Source organism: Hemiscyllium ocellatum, chromosome 26, assembly GCF_020745735.1.
Source record: "Hemiscyllium ocellatum isolate sHemOce1 chromosome 26, sHemOce1.pat.X.cur, whole genome shotgun sequence".
NCBI lineage: Eukaryota > Metazoa > Chordata > Chondrichthyes > Orectolobiformes > Hemiscylliidae > Hemiscyllium > Hemiscyllium ocellatum.
The window spans coordinates 57403412-57423795 of NC_083426.1; the positions used below are offsets into that span (position 1 = coordinate 57403412).

Below are 20384 nucleotides of genomic sequence, written 5' to 3' on the forward strand. Positions count from 1 at the left end.
CTCTGTGGGCCCATTAAGGGTGTCATTACGCTCAGAGGGAACCTCACACCAAGAGGAAAAGTGTCACTGCAGGGAACTGAGCAGGAGTCAGTGTAAACAGTGAACAGCGAAGGGTGATCCATTAGCACTAACTCTGAGCTTTGTAGCAGCAGCTCTACACTCACTTCCTGCCTCATGCCTCGCGGTGGTCATTGTCTTTCACTTTGATTACACTCCCTCGCTCCAGTTCTCAACTTATTCCCGACCGATAGCAGGTGTCCGCTTAGGACCTGCCCCTTTTAAGAAACGGATTCCCGGGATATCGCCGTCACTCGATCGGGTAGGGTTCACTGCCCCTCCCTGATTACCCGACAGATCAGGGAGATGAGTCACTTTCCTGAAGCCTTGAACTCCTCTGCACGGAGCTCCAACAGTGAGACTGCTAGGGTTGGGGGTTCCAGGACTTTGACCCAGCGATAGTGAAGCGACAGCGAGATCGTTCCAACTCAGAAAGCTGAGATGATAGCAGGGGGATTTGCGGAGGTAGTTTACCCGTGTATCTGCTGCCTTTGCCCTTCTAGATGAATGCAAACAATCACTGGGCTGACTCTGGCAGGATCAGCGGGTGCATTCTGTGCGTAACTAGGAATTCGTTTTCAATCGGATAATTCACAAGAAGAGCAATAAAGCTTCATGACCAGACTGGGAGTTGTATCCAGGTCTGGACTTTGCAAACTCGGATTGCTAAGCAGGGACCCCGCCCACACCCCAGCCCCCCGACCCCACCCCTCAAGTGACGCTGAGAGGAAACCTTGCCAAGTGAGTTGTACACACTGTGGTGACTGTCCATCACTCCATAACCACCTTCAGCAGCAATGTTTCTCTTTCCCTTCTCCAGCAGAAAAACAAAAGACAACTGCACTCCCACTCGAGGAGAAGGAGGATCTAATTTCTGTTGGTGTAAAATGAATGAACGGTGACAGCAGAGAATGAGGGTGTTCGGCTGGTGGAGTGTGTGTGCGCGTTTGCCACAGCAGTCCCTGGTAAGTCTGCAGTGTCTCCATCTCACGTCGTTGTTCCCACCGACCTGGGAATGAAGGTGGTCGAAAACTAGTGAATGAGAAGCAGGAGAGCTTGTGGAACAGCGGGAAGAAATTCCAGGTAGAAGAAACAGTGACTGCTGGAATAATACCAGGATCGCCAAATCATAAGACAGCGCGACAGAACGTTCGGCTGTTTGACCGGCAGCTCTGCTCGGGCCAGAAGAAGCACACGCGAACTTTGGACACAGCAAGCAGGCACCACTGGGATTCGAACCCAGGATCTCCTGTTTACTAGACAGGCGCTTTATCCAACTAAGCCATGGCGCCTGATGGCGACTGCCCGCGATCGTGCTCAGGTGCAGTTCATTCATCACTTGATCAGACAAACTCGGCAGTGTGCTTTCCGTCTCAATCTTGCTCAGTGAGAATTGCAAAGGAGAGAGAGTTCACGACTCAACATTCTCCACGCAAACGGCACAGAAAAACACAGTCTGCTCTTGTATTCGAGGCTTTCACCTCTTTAAACTGACAGGATAAAGAGGATGTGTCATCCTCTGTGGGCCCATTAAGGGTGTCATTACGCTCAGAGGGAACCTCACACCAAGAGGAAAAGTGTCACTGCAGGGAACTGAGCAGGAGTCAGTGTAAACAGTGAACAGCGAAGGGTGATCCATTAGCACTAACTCTGAGCTTTGTAGCAGCAGCTCTACACTCACTTCCTGCCTCATGCCTCGCGGTGGTCATTGTCTTTCACTTTGATTACACTCCCTCGCTCCAGTTCTCAACTTATTCCCGACCGATAGCAGGTGTCCGCTTAGGACCTGCCCCTTTTAAGAAACGGATTCCCGGGATATCGCCGTCACTCGATCGGGTAGGGTTCACTGCCCCTCCCTGATTACCCGACAGATCAGGGAGATGAGTCACTTTCCTGAAGCCTTGAACTCCTCTGCACGGAGCTCCAACCGTGAGACTGCTAGGGTTGGGGGTTCCAGGACTTTGACCCAGCGATAGTGAAGCGACAGCGAGATCTTTCCAACTCAGAAAGCTGAGATGATAGCAGGGGGATTTGCGGAGGTAGTTTACCCGTGTATCTGCTGCCTTTGCCCTTCTAGATGAATGCAAACAATCACTGGGCTGACTCTGGCAGGATCAGCGGGTGCATTCTGTGCGTAACTAGGAATTCGTTTTCAATCGGATAATTCACAAGAAGAGCAATAAAGCTTCATGACCAGACTGGGAGTTGTATCCAGGTCTGGACTTTGCAAACTCGGATTGCTAAGCAGGGACCCCGCCCACACCCCAGCCCCCCGACCCCACCCCTCAAGTGACGCTGAGAGGAAACCTTGCCAAGTGAGTTGTACACACTGTGGTGACTGTCCATCACTCCATAACCACCTTCAGCAGCAATGTTTCTCTTTCCCTTCTCCAGCAGAAAAACAAAAGACAACTGCACTCCCACTCGAGGAGAAGGAGGATCTAATTTCTGTTGGTGTAAAATGAATGAACGGTGACAGCAGAGAATGAGGGTGTTCGGCTGGTGGAGTGTGTGTGCGCGTTTGCCACAGCAGTCCCTGGTAAGTCTGCAGTGTCTCCATCTCACGTCGTTGTTCCCACCGACCTGGGAATGAAGGTGGTCGAAAACTAGTGAATGAGAAGCAGGAGAGCTTGTGGAACAGCGGGAAGAAATTCCAGGTAGAAGAAACAGTGACTGCTGGAATAATACCAGGATCGCCAAATCATAAGACAGCGCGACAGAACGTTCGGCTGTTTGACCGGCAGCTCTGCTCGGGCCAGAAGAAGCACACGCGAACTTTGGACACAGCAAGCAGGCACCACTGGGATTCGAACCCAGGATCTCCTGTTTACTAGACAGGCGCTTTATCCAACTAAGCCATGGCGCCTGATGGCGACGGCCCGCGATCGTGCTCAGGTGCAGTTCATTCATCACTTGATCAGACAAACTCGGCAGTGTGCTTTCCGTCTCAATCTTGCTCAGTGAGAATTGCAAAGGAGAGAGAGTTCACGACTCAACATTCTCCACGCAAACGGCACAGAAAAACACAGTCTGCTCTTGTATTCGAGGCTTTCACCTCTTTAAACTGACAGGATAAAGAGGATGTGTCATCCTCTGTGGGCCCATTAAGGGTGTCATTACGCTCAGAGGGAACCTCACACCAAGAGGAAAAGTGTCACTGCAGGGAACTGAGCAGGAGTCAGTGTAAACAGTGAACAGCGAAGGGTGATCCATTAGCACTAACTCTGAGCTTTGTAGCAGCAGCTCTACACTCACTTCCTGCCTCATGCCTCGCGGTGGTCATTGTCTTTCACTTTGATTACACTCCCTCGCTCCAGTTCTCAACTTATTCCCGACCGATAGCAGGTGTCCGCTTAGGACCTGCCCCTTTTAAGAAACGGATTCCCGGGATATCGCCGTCACTCGATCGGGTAGGGTTCACTGCCCCTCCCTGATTACCCGACAGATCAGGGAGATGATTCACTTTCCTGAAGCCTTGAACTCCTCTGCACGGAGCTCCAACCGTGAGACCCCGCCCGCACCCCAGCCCCCCGACCCCACCCCTCAAGTGACGCTGAGAGGAAACCTTGCCAAGTGAGTTGTACACACTGTGGTGACTGTCCATCACTCCATAACCACCTTCAGCAGCAATGTTTCTCTTTCCCTTCTCCAGCAGAAAAACAAAAGACAACTGCACTCCCACTCGAGGAGAAGGAGGATCTAATTTCTGTTGGTGTAAAATGAATGAACGGTGACAGCAGAGAATGAGGGTGTTCGGCTGGTGGAGTGTGTGTGCGCGTTTGCCACAGCAGTCCCTGGTAAGTCTGCAGTGTCTCCATCTCACGTCGTTGTTCCCACCGACCTGGGAATGAAGGTGGTCGAAAACTAATGAATGAGAAGCAGGAGAGCTTGTGGAACAGCGGGAAGAAATTCCAGGTAGAAGAAACAGTGACTGCTGGAATAATACCAGGATCGCCAAATCATAAGACAGCGCGACAGAACGTTCGGCTGTTTGACCGGCAGCTCTGCTCGGGCCAGAAGAAGCACACGCGAACTTTGGACACAGCAAGCAGGCACCACTGGGGGCCCATTAAGGGTGTCATTACGCTCAGAGGGAACCTCACACCAAGAGGAAAAGTGTCACTGCAGGGAACTGAGCAGGAGTCAGTGTAAACAGTGAACAGCGAAGGGTGATCCATTAGCACTAACTCTGAGCTTTGTAGCAGCAGCTCTACACTCACTTCCTGCCTCATGCCTCGCGGTGGTCATTGTCTTTCACTTTGATTACACTCCCTCGCTCCAGTTCTCAACTTATTCCCGACCGATAGCAGGTGTCCGCTTAGGACCTGCCCCTTTTAAGAAACGGATTCCCGGGATATCGCCGTCACTCGATCGGGTAGGGTTCACTGCCCCTCCCTGATTACCCGACAGATCAGGGAGATGAGTCACTTTCCTGAAGCCTTGAACTCCTCTGCACGGAGCTCCAACCGTGAGACTGCTAGGGTTGGGGGTTCCAGGACTTTGACCCAGCGATAGTGAAGCGACAGCGAGATCTTTCCAACTCAGAAAGCTGAGATGATAGCAGGGGGATTTGCGGAGGTAGTTTACCCGTGTATCTGCTGCCTTTGCCCTTCTAGATGAATGCAAACAATCACTGGGCTGACTCTGGCAGGATCAGCGGGTGCATTCTGTGCGTAACTAGGAATTCGTTTTCAATCGGATAATTCACAAGAAGAGCAATAAAGCTTCATGACCAGACTGGGAGTTGTATCCAGGTCTGGACTTTGCAAACTCGGATTGCTAAGCAGGGACCCCGCCCACACCCCAGCCCCCCGACCCCACCCCTCAAGTGACGCTGAGAGGAAACCTTGCCAAGTGAGTTGTACACACTGTGGTGACTGTCCATCACTCCATAACCACCTTCAGCAGCAATGTTTCTCTTTCCCTTCTCCAGCAGAAAAACAAAAGACAACTGCACTCCCACTCGAGGAGAAGGAGGATCTAATTTCTGTTGGTGTAAAATGAATGAACGGTGACAGCAGAGAATGAGGGTGTTCGGCTGGTGGAGTGTGTGTGCGCGTTTGCCACAGCAGTCCCTGGTAAGTCTGCAGTGTCTCCATCTCACGTCGTTGTTCCCACCGACCTGGGAATGAAGGTGGTCGAAAACTAGTGAATGAGAAGCAGGAGAGCTTGTGGAACAGCGGGAAGAAATTCCAGGTAGAAGAAACAGTGACTGCTGGAATAATACCAGGATCGCCAAATCATAAGACAGCGCGACAGAACGTTCGGCTGTTTGACCGGCAGCTCTGCTCGGGGCAGAAGAAGCACACGCGAACTTTGGACACAGCAAGCAGGCACCACTGGGATTCGAACCCAGGATCTCCTGTTTACTAGACAGGCGCTTTATCCAACTAAGCCATGGCGCCTGATGGCGACGGCCCGCGATCGTGCTCAGGTGCAGTTCATTCATCACTTGAACAGACAAACTCGGCAGTGTGCTTTCCGTCTCAATCTTGCTCAGTGAGAATTGCAAAGGAGAGAGAGTTCACGACTCAACATTCTCCACGCAAACGGCACAGAAAAACACAGTCTGCTCTTGTATTCGAGGCTTTCACCTCTTTAAACTGACAGGATAAAGAGGATGTGTCATCCTCTGTGGGCCCATTAAGGGTGTCATTACGCTCAGAGGGAACCTCACACCAAGAGGAAAAGTGTCACTGGGGGAACTGAGCAGGAGTCAGTGTAAACAGTGAACAGCGAAGGGTGATCCATTAGCACTAACTCTGAGCTTTGTAGCAGCAGCTCTACACTCACTTCCTGCCTCATGCCTCGCGGTGGTCATTGTCTTTCACTTTGATTACACTCCCTCGCTCCAGTTCTCAACTTATTCCCGACCGATAGCAGGTGTCCGCTTAGGACCTGCCCCTTTTAAGAAACGGATTCCCGGGATATCGCCGTCACTCGATCGGGTAGGGTTCACTGCCCCTCCCTGATTACCCGACAGATCAGGGAGATGAGTCACTTTCCTGAAGCCTTGAACTCCTCTGCACGGAGCTCCAACCGTGAGACCCCGCCCGCACCCCAGCCCCCCGACCCCACCCCTCAAGTGACGCTGAGAGGAAACCTTGCCAAGTGAGTTGTACACACTGTGGTGACTGTCCATCACTCCATAACCACCTTCAGCAGCAATGTTTCTCTTTCCCTTCTCCAGCAGAAAAACAAAAGACAACTGCACTCCCACTCGAGGAGAAGGAGGATCTAATTTCTGTTGGTGTAAAATGAATGAACGGTGACAGCAGAGAATGAGGGTGTTCGGCTGGTGGAGTGTGTGTGCGCGTTTGCCACAGCAGTCCCTGGTAAGTCTGCAGTGTCTCCATCTCACGTCGTTGTTCCCACCGACCTGGGAATGAAGGTGGTCGAAAACTAATGAATGAGAAGCAGGAGAGCTTGTGGAACAGCGGGAAGAAATTCCAGGTAGAAGAAACAGTGACTGCTGGAATAATACCAGGATCGCCAAATCATAAGACAGCGCGACAGAACGTTCGGCTGTTTGACCGGCAGCTCTGCTCGGGCCAGAAGAAGCACACGCGAACTTTGGACACAGCAAGCAGGCACCACTGGGGGCCCATTAAGGGTGTCATTACGCTCAGAGGGAACCTCACACCAAGAGGAAAAGTGTCACTGCAGGGAACTGAGCAGGAGTCAGTGTAAACAGTGAACAGCGAAGGGTGATCCATTAGCACTAACTCTGAGCTTTGTAGCAGCAGCTCTACACTCACTTCCTGCCTCATGCCTCGCGGTGGTCATTGTCTTTCACTTTGATTACACTCCCTCGCTCCAGTTCTCAACTTATTCCCGACCGATAGCAGGTGTCCGCTTAGGACCTGCCCCTTTTAAGAAACGGATTCCCGGGATATCGCCGTCACTCGATCGGGTAGGGTTCACTGCCCCTCCCTGATTACCCGACAGATCAGGGAGATGAGTCACTTTCCTGAAGCCTTGAACTCCTCTGCACGGAGCTCCAACCGTGAGACTGCTAGGGTTGGGGGTTCCAGGACTTTGACCCAGCGATAGTGAAGCGACAGCGAGATCTTCCAACTCAGAAAGCTGAGATGATAGCAGGGGGATTTGCGGAGGTAGTTTACCCGTGTATCTGCTGCCTTTGCCCTTCTAGATGAATGCAAACAATCACTGGGCTGACTCTGGCAGGATCAGCGGGTGCATTCTGTGCGTAACTAGGAATTCGTTTTCAATCGGATAATTCACAAGAAGAGCAATAAAGCTTCATGACCAGACTGGGAGTTGTATCCAGGTCTGGACTTTGCAAACTCGGATTGCTAAGCAGGGACCCCGCCCACACCCCAGCCCCCCGACCCCACCCCTCAAGTGACGCTGAGAGGAAACCTTGCCAAGTGAGTTGTACACACTGTGGTGACTGTCCATCACTCCATAACCACCTTCAGCAGCAATGTTTCTCTTTCCCTTCTCCAGCAGAAAAACAAAAGACAACTGCACTCCCACTCGAGGAGAAGGAGGATCTAATTTCTGTTGGTGTAAAATGAATGAACGGTGACAGCAGAGAATGAGGGTGTTCGGCTGGTGGAGTGTGTGTGCGCGTTTGCCACAGCAGTCCCTGGTAAGTCTGCAGTGTCTCCATCTCACGTCGTTGTTCCCACCGACCTGGGAATGAAGGTGGTCGAAAACTAGTGAATGAGAAGCAGGAGAGCTTGTGGAACAGCGGGAAGAAATTCCAGGTAGAAGAAACAGTGACTGCTGGAATAATACCAGGATCGCCAAATCATAAGACAGCGCGACAGAACGTTCGGCTGTTTGACCGGCAGCTCTGCTCGGGGCAGAAGAAGCACACGCGAACTTTGGACACAGCAAGCAGGCACCACTGGGATTCGAACCCAGGATCTCCTGTTTACTAGACAGGCGCTTTATCCAACTAAGCCATGGCGCCTGATGGCGACGGCCCGCGATCGTGCTCAGGTGCAGTTCATTCATCACTTGAACAGACAAACTCGGCAGTGTGCTTTCCGTCTCAATCTTGCTCAGTGAGAATTGCAAAGGAGAGAGAGTTCACGACTCAACATTCTCCACGCAAACGGCACAGAAAAACACAGTCTGCTCTTGTATTCGAGGCTTTCACCTCTTTAAACTGACAGGATAAAGAGGATGTGTCATCCTCTGTGGGCCCATTAAGGGTGTCATTACGCTCAGAGGGAACCTCACACCAAGAGGAAAAGTGTCACTGCAGGGAACTGAGCAGGAGTCAGTGTAAACAGTGAACAGCGAAGGGTGATCCATTAGCACTAACTCTGAGCTTTGTAGCAGCAGCTCTACACTCACTTCCTGCCTCATGCCTCGCGGTGGTCATTGTCTTTCACTTTGATTACACTCCCTCGCTCCAGTTCTCAACTTATTCCCGACCGATAGCAGGTGTCCGCTTAGGACCTGCCCCTTTTAAGAAACGGATTCCCGGGATATCGCCGTCACTCGATCGGGTAGGGTTCACTGCCCCTCCCTGATTACCCGACAGATCAGGGAGATGAGTCACTTTCCTGAAGCCTTGAACTCCTCTGCACGGAGCTCCAACCGTGAGACTGCTAGGGTTGGGGGTTCCAGGACTTTGACCCAGCGATAGTGAAGCGACAGCGAGATCGTTCCAACTCAGAAAGCTGAGATGATAGCAGGGGGATTTGCGGAGGTAGTTTACCCGTGTATCTGCTGCCTTTGCCCTTCTAGATGAATGCAAACAATCACTGGGCTGACTCTGGCAGGATCAGCGGGTGCATTCTGTGCGTAACTAGGAATTCGTTTTCAATCGGATAATTCACAAGAAGAGCAATAAAGCTTCATGACCAGACTGGGAGTTGTATCCAGGTCTGGAATTTGCAAACTCGGATTGCTAAGCAGGGACCCCGCCCACACCCCAGCCCCCCGACCCCACCCCTCAAGTGACGCTGAGAGGAAACCTTGCCAAGTGAGTTGTACACACTGTGGTGACTGTCCATCACTCCATAACCACCTTCAGCAGCAATGTTTCTCTTTCCCTTCTCCAGCAGAAAAACAAAAGACAACTGCACTCCCACTCGAGGAGAAGGAGGATCTAATTTCTGTTGGTGTAAAATGAATGAACGGTGACAGCAGAGAATGAGGGTGTTCGGCTGGTGGAGTGTGTGTGCGCGTTTGCCACAGCAGTCCCTGGTAAGTCTGCAGTGTCTCCATCTCACGTCGTTGTTCCCACCGACCTGGGAATGAAGGTGGTCGAAAACTAGTGAATGAGAAGCAGGAGAGCTTGTGGAACAGCGGGAAGAAATTCCAGGTAGAAGAAACAGTGACTGCTGGAATAATACCAGGATCGCCAAATCATAAGACAGCGCGACAGAACGTTCGGCTGTTTGACCGGCAGCTCTGCTCGGGCCAGAAGAAGCACACGCGAACTTTGGACACAGCAAGCAGGCACCACTGGGATTCGAACCCAGGATCTCCTGTTTACTAGACAGGCGCTTTATCCAACTAAGCCATGGCGCCTGATGGCGACGGCCCGCGATCGTGCTCAGGTGCAGTTCATTCATCACTTGAACAGACAAACTCGGCAGTGTGCTTTCCGTCTCAATCTTGCTCAGTGAGAATTGCAAAGGAGAGAGAGTTCACGACTCAACATTCTCCACGCAAACGGCACAGAAAAACACAGTCTGCTCTTGTATTCGAGGCTTTCACCTCTTTAAACTGACAGGATAAAGAGGATGTGTCATCCTCTGTGGGCCCATTAAGGGTGTCATTACGCTCAGAGGGAACCTCACACCAAGAGGAAAAGTGTCACTGCAGGGAACTGAGCAGGAGTCAGTGTAAACAGTGAACAGCGAAGGGTGATCCATTAGCACTAACTCTGAGCTTTGTAGCAGCAGCTCTACACTCACTTCCTGCCTCATGCCTCGCGGTGGTCATTGTCTTTCACTTTGATTACACTCCCTCGCTCCAGTTCTCAACTTATTCCCGACCGATAGCAGGTGTCCGCTTAGGACCTGCCCCTTTTAAGAAACGGATTCCCGGGATATCGCCGTCACTCGATCGGGTAGGGTTCACTGCCCCTCCCTGATTACCCGACAGATCAGGGAGATGAGTCACTTTCCTGAAGCCTTGAACTCCTCTGCACGGAGCTCCAACCGTGAGACTGCTAGGGTTGGGGGTTCCAGGACTTTGACCCAGCGATAGTGAAGCGACAGCGAGATCGTTCCAACTCAGAAAGCTGAGATGATAGCAGGGGGATTTGCGGAGGTAGTTTACCCGTGTATCTGCTGCCTTTGCCCTTCTAGATGAATGCAAACAATCACTGGGCTGACTCTGGCAGGATCAGCGGGTGCATTCTGTGCGTAACTAGGAATTCGTTTTCAATCGGATAATTCACAAGAAGAGCAATAAAGCTTCATGACCAGACTGGGAGTTGTATCCAGGTCTGGAATTTGCAAACTAGGATTGCTAAGCAGGGACCCCGCCCGCACCCCAGCCCCCCGACCCCACCCCTCAAGTGACGCTGAGAGGAAACCTTGCCAAGTGAGTTGTACACACTGTGGTGACTGTCCATCACTCCATAACCACCTTCAGCAGCAATGTTTCTCTTTCCCTTCTCCAGCAGAAAAACAAAAGACAACTGCACTCCCACTCGAGGAGAAGGAGGATCTAATTTCTGTTGGTGTAAAATGAATGAACGGTGACAGCAGAGAATGAGGGTGTTCGGCTGGTGGAGTGTGTGTGCGCGTTTGCCACAGCAGTCCCTGGTAAGTCTGCAGTGTCTCCATCTCACGTCGTTGTTCCCACCGACCTGGGAATGAAGGTGGTCGAAAACTAGTGAATGAGAAGCAGGAGAGCTTGTGGAACAGCGGGAAGAAATTCCAGGTAGAAGAAACAGTGACTGCTGGAATAATACCAGGATCGCCAAATCATAAGACAGCGCGACAGAACGTTCGGCTGTTTGACCGGCAGCTCTGCTCGGGCCAGAAGAAGCACACGCGAACTTTGGACACAGCAAGCAGGCACCACTGGGATTCGAACCCAGGATCTCCTGTTTACTAGACAGGCGCTTTATCCAACTAAGCCATGGCGCCTGATGGCGACTGCCCGCGATCGTGCTCAGGTGCAGTTCATTCATCACTTGATCAGACAAACTCGGCAGTGTGCTTTCCGTCTCAATCTTGCTCAGTGAGAATTGCAAAGGAGAGAGAGTTCACGACTCAACATTCTCCACGCAAACGGCACAGAAAAACACAGTCTGCTCTTGTATTCGAGGCTTTCACCTCTTTAAACTGACAGGATAAAGAGGATGTGTCATCCTCTGTGGGCCCATTAAGGGTGTCATTACGCTCAGAGGGAACCTCACACCAAGAGGAAAAGTGTCACTGCAGGGAACTGAGCAGGAGTCAGTGTAAACAGTGAACAGCGAAGGGTGATCCATTAGCACTAACTCTGAGCTTTGTAGCAGCAGCTCTACACTCACTTCCTGCCTCATGCCTCGCGGTGGTCATTGTCTTTCACTTTGATTACACTCCCTCGCTCCAGTTCTCAACTTATTCCCGACCGATAGCAGGTGTCCGCTTAGGACCTGCCCCTTTTAAGAAACGGATTCCCGGGATATCGCCGTCACTCGATCGGGTAGGGTTCACTGCCCCTCCCTGATTACCCGACAGATCAGGGAGATGAGTCACTTTCCTGAAGCCTTGAACTCCTCTGCACGGAGCTCCAACCGTGAGACTGCTAGGGTTGGGGGTTCCAGGACTTTGACCCAGCGATAGTGAAGCGACAGCGAGATCGTTCCAACTCAGAAAGCTGAGATGATAGCAGGGGGATTTGCGGAGGTAGTTTACCCGTGTATCTGCTGCCTTTGCCCTTCTAGATGAATGCAAACAATCACTGGGCTGACTCTGGCAGGATCAGCGGGTGCATTCTGTGCGTAACTAGGAATTCGTTTTCAATCGGATAATTCACAAGAAGAGCAATAAAGCTTCATGACCAGACTGGGAGTTGTATCCAGGTCTGGAATTTGCAAACTAGGATTGCTAAGCAGGGACCCCGCCCGCACCCCAGCCCCCCGACCCCACCCCTCAAGTGACGCTGAGAGGAAACCTTGCCAAGTGAGTTGTACACACTGTGGTGACTGTCCATCACTCCATAACCACCTTCAGCAGCAATGTTTCTCTTTCCCTTCTCCAGCAGAAAAACAAAAGACAACTGCACTCCCACTCGAGGAGAAGGAGGATCTAATTTCTGTTGGTGTAAAATGAATGAACGGTGACAGCAGAGAATGAGGGTGTTCGGCTGGTGGAGTGTGTGTGCGCGTTTGCCACAGCAGTCCCTGGTAAGTCTGCAGTGTCTCCATCTCACGTCGTTGTTCCCACCGACCTGGGAATGAAGGTGGTCGAAAACTAGTGAATGAGAAGCAGGAGAGCTTGTGGAACAGCGGGAAGAAATTCCAGGTAGAAGAAACAGTGACTGCTGGAATAATACCAGGATCGCCAAATCATAAGACAGCGCGACAGAACGTTCGGCTGTTTGACCGGCAGCTCTGCTCGGGCCAGAAGAAGCACACGCGAACTTTGGACACAGCAAGCAGGCACCACTGGGATTCGAACCCAGGATCTCCTGTTTACTAGACAGGCGCTTTATCCAACTAAGCCATGGCGCCTGATGGCGACTGCCCGCGATCGTGCTCAGGTGCAGTTCATTCATCACTTGATCAGACAAACTCGGCAGTGTGCTTTCCGTCTCAATCTTGCTCAGTGAGAATTGCAAAGGAGAGAGAGTTCACGACTCAACATTCTCCACGCAAACGGCACAGAAAAACACAGTCTGCTCTTGTATTCGAGGCTTTCACCTCTTTAAACTGACAGGATAAAGAGGATGTGTCATCCTCTGTGGGCCCATTAAGGGTGTCATTACGCTCAGAGGGAACCTCACACCAAGAGGAAAAGTGTCACTGCAGGGAACTGAGCAGGAGTCAGTGTAAACAGTGAACAGCGAAGGGTGATCCATTAGCACTAACTCTGAGCTTTGTAGCAGCAGCTCTACACTCACTTCCTGCCTCATGCCTCGCGGTGGTCATTGTCTTTCACTTTGATTACACTCCCTCGCTCCAGTTCTCAACTTATTCCCGACCGATAGCAGGTGTCCGCTTAGGACCTGCCCCTTTTAAGAAACGGATTCCCGGGATATCGCCGTCACTCGATCGGGTAGGGTTCACTGCCCCTCCCTGATTACCCGACAGATCAGGGGGATGAGTCACTTTCCTGAAGCCTTGAACTCCTCTGCACGGAGCTCCAACCGTGAGACTGCTAGGGTTGGGGGTTCCAGGACTTTGACCCAGCGATAGTGAAGCGACAGCGAGATCTTCCAACTCAGAAAGCTGAGATGATAGCAGGGGGATTTGCGGAGGTAGTTTACCCGTGTATCTGCTGCCTTTGCCCTTCTAGATGAATGCAAACAATCACTGGGCTGACTCTGGCAGGATCAGCGGGTGCATTCTGTGCGTAACTAGGAATTCGTTTTCAATCGGATAATTCACAAGAAGAGCAATAAAGCTTCATGACCAGACTGGGAGTTGTATCCAGGTCTGGAATTTGCAAACTCGGATTGCTAAGCAGGGACCCCGCCCACACCCCAGCCCCCCGACCCCACCCCTCAAGTGACGCTGAGAGGAAACCTTGCCAAGTGAGTTGTACACACTGTGGTGACTGTCCATCACTCCATAACCACCTTCAGCAGCAATGTTTCTCTTTCCCTTCTCCAGCAGAAAAACAAAAGACAACTGCACTCCCACTCGAGGAGAAGGAGGATCTAATTTCTGTTGGTGTAAAATGAATGAACGGTGACAGCAGAGAATGAGGGTGTTCGGCTGGTGGAGTGTGTGTGCGCGTTTGCCACAGCAGTCCCTGGTAAGTCTGCAGTGTCTCCATCTCACGTCGTTGTTCCCACCGACCTGGGAATGAAGGTGGTCGAAAACTAGTGAATGAGAAGCAGGAGAGCTTGTGGAACAGCGGGAAGAAATTCCAGGTAGAAGAAACAGTGACTGCTGGAATAATACCAGGATCGCCAAATCATAAGACAGCGCGACAGAACGTTCGGCTGTTTGACCGGCAGCTCTGCGCGGGCCAGAAGAAGCACACGCGAACTTTGGACACAGCAAGCAGGCACCACTGGGATTCGAACCCAGGATCTCCTGTTTACTAGACAGGCGCTTTATCCAACTAAGCCATGGCGCCTGATGGCGACTGCCCGCGATCGTGCTCAGGTGCAGTTCATTCATCACTTGATCAGACAAACTCGGCAGTGTGCTTTCCGTCTCAATCTTGCTCAGTGAGAATTGCAAAGGAGAGAGAGTTCACGACTCAACATTCTCCACGCAAACGGCACAGAAAAACACAGTCTGCTCTTGTATTCGAGGCTTTCACCTCTTTAAACTGACAGGATAAAGAGGATGTGTCATCCTCTGTGGGCCCATTAAGGGTGTCATTACGCTCAGAGGGAACCTCACACCAAGAGGAAAAGTGTCACTGCAGGGAACTGAGCAGGAGTCAGTGTAAACAGTGAACAGCGAAGGGTGATCCATTAGCACTAACTCTGAGCTTTGTAGCAGCAGCTCTACACTCACTTCCTGCCTCATGCCTCGCGGTGGTCATTGTCTTTCACTTTGATTACACTCCCTCGCTCCAGTTCTCAACTTATTCCCGACCGATAGCAGGTGTCCGCTTAGGACCTGCCCCTTTTAAGAAACGGATTCCCGGGATATCGCCGTCACTCGATCGGGTAGGGTTCACTGCCCCTCCCTGATTACCCGACAGATCAGGGAGATGAGTCACTTTCCTGAAGCCTTGAACTCCTCTGCACGGAGCTCCAACCGTGAGACTGCTAGGGTTGGGGGTTCCAGGACTTTGACCCAGCGATAGTGAAGCGACAGCGAGATCGTTCCAACTCAGAAAGCTGAGATGATAGCAGGGGGATTTGCGGAGGTAGTTTACCCGTGTATCTGCTGCCTTTGCCCTTCTAGATGAATGCAAACAATCACTGGGCTGACTCTGGCAGGATCAGCGGGTGCATTCTGTGAGTAACTAGGAATTCGTTTTCAATCGGATAATTCACAAGAAGAGCAATAAAGCTTCATGACCAGACTGGGAGTTGTATCCAGGTCTGGAATTTGCAAACTCGGATTGCTAAGCAGGGACCCCGCCCACACCCCAGCCCCCCGACCCCACCCCTCAAGTGACGCTGAGAGGAAACCTTGCCAAGTGAGTTGTACACACTGTGGTGACTGTCCATCACTCCATAACCACCTTCAGCAGCAATGTTTCTCTTTCCCTTCTCCAGCAGAAAAACAAAAGACAACTGCACTCCCACTCGAGGAGAAGGAGGATCTAATTTCTGTTGGTGTAAAATGAATGAACGGTGACAGCAGAGAATGAGGGTGTTCGGCTGGTGGAGTGTGTGTGCGCGTTTGCCACAGCAGTCCCTGGTAAGTCTGCAGTGTCTCCATCTCACGTCGTTGTTCCCACCGACCTGGGAATGAAGGTGGTCGAAAACTAGTGAATGAGAAGCAGGAGAGCTTGTGGAACAGCGGGAAGAAATTCCAGGTAGAAGAAACAGTGACTGCTGGAATAATACCAGGATCGCCAAATCATAAGACAGCGCGACAGAACGTTCGGCTGTTTGACCGGCAGCTCTGCTCGGGCCAGAAGAAGCACACGCGAACTTTGGACACAGCAAGCAGGCACCACTGGGATTCGAACCCAGGATCTCCTGTTTACTAGACAGGCGCTTTATCCAACTAAGCCATGGCGCCTGATGGCGACTGCCCGCGATCGTGCTCAGGTGCAGTTCATTCATCACTTGATCAGACAAACTCGGCAGTGTGCTTTCCGTCTCAATCTTGCTCAGTGAGAATTGCAAAGGAGAGAGAGTTCACGACTCAACATTCTCCACGCAAACGGCACAGAAAAACACAGTCTGCTCTTGTATTCGAGGCTTTCACCTCTTTAAACTGACAGGATAAAGAGGATGTGTCATCCTCTGTGGGCCCATTAAGGGTGTCATTACGCTCAGAGGGAACCTCACACCAAGAGGAAAAGTGTCACTGCAGGGAACTGAGCAGGAGTCAGTGTAAACAGTGAACAGCGAAGGGTGATCCATTAGCACTAACTCTGAGCTTTGTAGCAGCAGCTCTACACTCACTTCCTGCCTCATGCCTCGCGGTGGTCATTGTCTTTCACTTTGATTACACTCCCTCGCTCCAGTTCTCAACTTATTCCCGACCGATAGCAGGTGTCCGCTTAGGACCTGCCCCTTTTAAGAAACGGATTCCCGGGATATCGCCGTCACTCGATCGGGTAGGGTTCACTGCCCCTCCCTGATTACCCGACAGATCAGGGGGATGAGTCACTTTCCTGAAGCCTTGAACTCCTCTGCACGGAGCTCCAACCGTGAGACTGCTAGGGTTGGGGGTTCCAGGACTTTGACCCAGCGATAGTGAAGCGACAGCGAGATCTTTCCAACTCAGAAAGCTGAGATGATAGCAGGGGGATTTGCGGAGGTAGTTTACCCGTGTATCTGCTGCCTTTGCCCTTCTAGATGAATGCAAACAATCACTGGGCTGACTCTGGCAGGATCAGCGGGTGCATTCTGTGCGTAACTAGGAATTCGTTTTCAATCGGATAATTCACAAGAAGAGCAATAAAGCTTCATGACCAGACTGGGAGTTGTATCCAGGTCTGGAATTTGCAAACTCGGATTGCTAAGCAGGGACCCCGCCCACACCCCAGCCCCCCGACCCCACCCCTCAAGTGACGCTGAGAGGAAACCTTGCCAAGTGAGTTGTACACACTGTGGTGACTGTCCATCACTCCATAACCACCTTCAGCAGCAATGTTTCTCTTTCCCTTCTCCAGCAGAAAAACAAAAGACAACTGCACTCCCACTCGAGGAGAAGGAGGATCTAATTTCTGTTGGTGTAAAATGAATGAACGGTGACAGCAGAGAATGAGGGTGTTCGGCTGGTGGAGTGTGTGTGCGCGTTTGCCACAGCAGTCCCTGGTAAGTCTGCAGTGTCTCCATCTCACGTCGTTGTTCCCACCGACCTGGGAATGAAGGTGGTCGAAAACTAGTGAATGAGAAGCAGGAGAGCTTGTGGAACAGCGGGAAGAAATTCCAGGTAGAAGAAACAGTGACTGCTGGAATAATACCAGGATCGCCAAATCATAAGACAGCGCGACAGAACGTTCGGCTGTTTGACCGGCAGCTCTGCGCGGGCCAGAAGAAGCACACGCGAACTTTGGACACAGCAAGCAGGCACCACTGGGATTCGAACCCAGGATCTCCTGTTTACTAGACAGGCGCTTTATCCAACTAAGCCATGGCGCCTGATGGCGACTGCCCGCGATCGTGCTCAGGTGCAGTTCATTCATCACTTGATCAGACAAACTCGGCAGTGTGCTTTCCGTCTCAATCTTGCTCAGTGAGAATTGCAAAGGAGAGAGAGTTCACGACTCAACATTCTCCACGCAAACGGCACAGAAAAACACAGTCTGCTCTTGTATTCGAGGCTTTCACCTCTTTAAACTGACAGGATAAAGAGGATGTGTCATCCTCTGTGGGCCCATTAAGGGTGTCATTACGCTCAGAGGGAACCTCACACCAAGAGGAAAAGTGTCACTGCAGGGAACTGAGCAGGAGTCAGTGTAAACAGTGAACAGCGAAGGGTGATCCATTAGCACTAACTCTGAGCTTTGTAGCAGCAGCTCTACACTCACTTCCTGCCTCATGCCTCGCGGTGGTCATTGTCTTTCACTTTGATTACACTCCCTCGCTCCAGTTCTCAACTTATTCCCGACCGATAGCAGGTGTCCGCTTAGGACCTGCCCTTTTAAGAAACGGATTCCCGGGATATCGCCGTCACTCGATCGGGTAGGGTTCACTGCCCCTCCCTGATTACCCGACAGATCAGGGAGATGAGTCACTTTCCTGAAGCCTTGAACTCCTCTGCACGGAGCTCCAACCGTGAGACTGCTAGGGTTGGGGGTTCCAGGACTTTGACCCAGCGATAGTGAAGCGACAGCGAGATCGTTCCAACTCAGAAAGCTGAGATGATAGCAGGGGGATTTGCGGAGGTAGTTTACCCGTGTATCTGCTGCCTTTGCCCTTCTAGATGAATGCAAACAATCACTGGGCTGACTCTGGCAGGATCAGCGGGTGCATTCTGTGAGTAACTAGGAATTCGTTTTCAATCGGATAATTCACAAGAAGAGCAATAAAGCTTCATGACCAGACTGGGAGTTGTATCCAGGTCTGGACTTTGCAAACTCGGATTGCTAAGCAGGGACCCCGCCCACACCCCAGCCCCCCGACCCCACCCCTCAAGTGACGCTGAGAGGAAACCTTGCCAAGTGAGTTGTACACACTGTGGTGACTGTCCATCACTCCATAACCACCTTCAGCAGCAATGTTTCTCTTTCCCTTCTCCAGCAGAAAAACAAAAGACAACTGCACTCCCACTCGAGGAGAAGGAGGATCTAATTTCTGTTGGTGTAAAATGAATGAACGGTGACAGCAGAGAATGAGGGTGTTCGGCTGGTGGAGTGTGTGTGCGCGTTTGCCACAGCAGTCCCTGGTAAGTCTGCAGTGTCTCCATCTCACGTCGTTGTTCCCACCGACCTGGGAATGAAGGTGGTCGAAAACTAGTGAATGAGAAGCAGGAGAGCTTGTGGAACAGCGGGAAGAAATTCCAGGTAGAAGAAACAGTGACTGCTGGAATAATACCAGGATCGCCAAATCATAAGACAGCGCGACAGAACGTTCGGCTGTTTGACCGGCAGCTCTGCTCGGGCCAGAAGAAGCACACGCGAACTTTGGACACAGCAAGCAGGCACCACTGGGATTCGAACCCAGGATCTCCTGTTTACTAGACAGGCGCTTTATCCAACTAAGCCATGGCGCCTGATGGCGACTGCCCGCGATCGTGCTCAGGTGCAGTTCATTCATCACTTGATCAGACAAACTCGGCAGTGTGCTTTCCGTCTCAATCTTGCTCAGTGAGAATTGCAAAGGAGAGAGAGTTCACGACTCAACATTCTCCACGCAAACGGCACAGAAAAACACAGTCTGCTCTTGTATTCGAGGCTTTCACCTCTTTAAACTGACAGGATAAAGAGGATGTGTCATCCTCTGTGGGCCCATTAAGGGTGTCATTACGCTCAGAGGGAACCTCACACCAAGAGGAAAAGTGTCACTGCAGGGAACTGAGCAGGAGTCAGTGTAAACAGTGAACAGCGAAGGGTGATCCATTAGCACTAACTCTGAGCTTTGTAGCAGCAGCTCTACACTCACTTCCTGCCTCATGCCTCGCGGTGGTCATTGTCTTTCACTTTGATTACACTCCCTCGCTCCAGTTCTCAACTTATTCCCGACCGATAGCAGGTGTCCGCTTAGGACCTGCCCCTTTTAAGAAACGGATTCCCGGGATATCGCCGTCACTCGATCGGGTAGGGTTCACTGCCACTCCCTGATTACCCGACAGATCAGGGAGATGAGTCACTTTCCTGAAGCCTTGAACTCCTCTGCACGGAGCTCCAACAGTGAGACTGCTAGGGTTGGGGGTTCCAGGACTTTGACCCAGCGATAGTGAAGCGACAGCGAGATCGTTCCAACTCAGAAAGCTGAGATGATAGCAGGGGGATTTGCGGAGGTAGTTTACCCGTGTATCTGCTGCCTTTGCCCTTCTAGATGAATGCAAACAATCACTGGGCTGACTCTGGCAGGATCAGCGGGTGCATTCTGTGCGTAACTAGGAATTCGTTTTCAATCGGATAATTCACAAGAAGAGCAATAAAGCTTCATGACCAGACTGGGAGTTGTATCCAGGTCTGGACTTTGCAAACTCGGATTGCTAAGCAGGGACCCCGCCCACACCCCAGCCCCCCGACCCCACCCCTCAAGTGACGCTGAGAGGAAACCTTGCCAAGTGAGTTGTACACACTGTGGTGACTGTCCATCACTCCATAACCACCTTCAGCAGCAATGTTTCTCTTTCCCTTCTCCAGCAGAAAAACAAAAGACAACTGCACTCCCACTCGAGGAGAAGGAGGATCTAATTTCTGTTGGTGTAAAATGAATGAACGGTGACAGCAGAGAATGAGGGTGTTCGGCTGGTGGAGTGTGTGTGCGCGTTTGCCACAGCAGTCCCTGGTAAGTCTGCAGTGTCTCCATCTCACGTCGTTGTTCCCACCGACCTGGGAATGAAGGTGGTCGAAAACTAGTGAATGAGAAGCAGGAGAGCTTGTGGAACAGCGGGAAGAAATTCCAGGTAG

General features: G+C 51.5%; 11 non-coding genes across 11 annotated transcripts; all 11 read right to left on the reverse strand.

The window, feature by feature from the left end:
• Positions 1–1275: 1275 nt before the first annotated feature.
• trnat-agu (transfer RNA threonine (anticodon AGU)) lies at positions 1276–1349 on the reverse strand. Its single transcript has one exon. It is a non-coding gene; the product is annotated as a tRNA-Thr (tRNA).
• Positions 1350–2849: 1500 nt separating this feature from the next.
• On the reverse strand, positions 2850–2923 carry trnat-agu (transfer RNA threonine (anticodon AGU)). Its single transcript has one exon. It is a non-coding gene; the product is annotated as a tRNA-Thr (tRNA).
• A 2465-nt stretch (positions 2924–5388) lies between these two features.
• On the reverse strand, positions 5389–5462 carry trnat-agu (transfer RNA threonine (anticodon AGU)). The gene has a single exon. It is a non-coding gene; the product is annotated as a tRNA-Thr (tRNA).
• Positions 5463–7925: 2463 nt separating this feature from the next.
• trnat-agu (transfer RNA threonine (anticodon AGU)) lies at positions 7926–7999 on the reverse strand. Its single transcript has one exon. It is a non-coding gene; the product is annotated as a tRNA-Thr (tRNA).
• Positions 8000–9499: 1500 nt separating this feature from the next.
• Positions 9500–9573, reverse strand: trnat-agu (transfer RNA threonine (anticodon AGU)). The gene has a single exon. It is a non-coding gene; the product is annotated as a tRNA-Thr (tRNA).
• Positions 9574–11073: 1500 nt separating this feature from the next.
• Positions 11074–11147, reverse strand: trnat-agu (transfer RNA threonine (anticodon AGU)). The gene has a single exon. It is a non-coding gene; the product is annotated as a tRNA-Thr (tRNA).
• A 1500-nt stretch (positions 11148–12647) lies between these two features.
• Positions 12648–12721, reverse strand: trnat-agu (transfer RNA threonine (anticodon AGU)). The gene has a single exon. It is a non-coding gene; the product is annotated as a tRNA-Thr (tRNA).
• A 1499-nt stretch (positions 12722–14220) lies between these two features.
• trnat-agu (transfer RNA threonine (anticodon AGU)) lies at positions 14221–14294 on the reverse strand. The gene has a single exon. It is a non-coding gene; the product is annotated as a tRNA-Thr (tRNA).
• Positions 14295–15794: 1500 nt separating this feature from the next.
• trnat-agu (transfer RNA threonine (anticodon AGU)) lies at positions 15795–15868 on the reverse strand. The gene has a single exon. It is a non-coding gene; the product is annotated as a tRNA-Thr (tRNA).
• Positions 15869–17368: 1500 nt separating this feature from the next.
• On the reverse strand, positions 17369–17442 carry trnat-agu (transfer RNA threonine (anticodon AGU)). Its single transcript has one exon. It is a non-coding gene; the product is annotated as a tRNA-Thr (tRNA).
• A 1499-nt stretch (positions 17443–18941) lies between these two features.
• Positions 18942–19015, reverse strand: trnat-agu (transfer RNA threonine (anticodon AGU)). The gene has a single exon. It is a non-coding gene; the product is annotated as a tRNA-Thr (tRNA).
• Positions 19016–20384: the final 1369 nt, after the last annotated feature.